Consider the following 1,208-nt stretch of genomic DNA (forward strand, 5'->3'; position numbering starts at 1 on the left):
CAACTTCAATGTGAGTACATTCCGTACTGCCACGCACATCTTAATTAGCTGTTGATGGACGCTATTGCGTCCATCAACACCGATATTCATCAGCGCTGTTTATACTTTTTGGGTGGTGCGGGGCAGCAGACGAGTAAAGCTGAAGAATTCTGTTCATTTAACGGTTAAGTCTGGCCTCGCTCGGCTCTGATTTCCTTTGGTTTTGGCTGCACCAGGTTCAGCTCCGCTGCATTCAAGGCCTGCTGGTCTTACGTCTGTGGCATCTGTTGTGGAATGTGATGAATTCTGTCCATGCCATTCTGACAGTTTTATACTTGCATGATCTTCACACAGACTTTCTGTTCCACCCTGATTCGTGGGATCGGGGGATGTTTTAAATGTTTTTGAAGTGCCGGCCAAATATCGTTTTAGATGTGTAACATATTCACATTATCTCTTGCTATTTAAATGAAACATCACTGAAAACGAACCGTAACAAGAACATATTGACTTAGCTAGGAAAACTGTGAACTGGTGCTCCCTCAAGCAGTCACACTATTAGTGATGTGTGCCTCTTTTTAAACGTGAAGTCGAGCGTGCAACTGCGATTACAGGTGCACCAACGTAAACACATTTCCAAGTGAAGCAATGTACACAGCTGTCAAGCGAAACACGCATGCATCGTGGTATGAAATGATGTAATCTTATGGAAAGATCTCGCCGTAAATCGAGCTTGAATGTGTCTGCAACAGGAGGGACCGTGATGCATCTGCATCTTGGGCCACAAATTGTTTTTAGGCTTTCATTTGAGTTCATTGGTAGCTTCAACTTGAAGATTTTGGGTTCAATTCTTGGCTATGCTAGTCTCCATGTTGACCTCACATTGCTCCTGTGTGAATGGGGATGAAAGATGTGAAAGCAGCTTAAAGCAGCTTCACGAATATGGGTGAATGGCAGAGCTTAAAGCAGCTTTGAGTGGTCATCAGGACTAGACCAACACTATGTAAATACAGACTATTTACCCTTTAGTGCAGTACTCGTTCAATATGTGCCAGTTTTTTGTGTGATTTAGTGACATATCTATAGTGTTTCAACTGATGCAACTTTCTTGCATTTTTTATCCAAACAATGTCTGTGAAGCTTGTGAAGTGACGTTTACACGATTAAGAGACAGACAAAACCTAGAATGATTGGAAAGAATTGGATTTGGTTTCAGAGGACAACGTGAG

The sequence above is a fragment of the Solea senegalensis genome, linkage group LG2 (genome assembly GCF_019176455.1).
Source record: "Solea senegalensis isolate Sse05_10M linkage group LG2, IFAPA_SoseM_1, whole genome shotgun sequence".
NCBI lineage: Eukaryota > Metazoa > Chordata > Actinopteri > Pleuronectiformes > Soleidae > Solea > Solea senegalensis.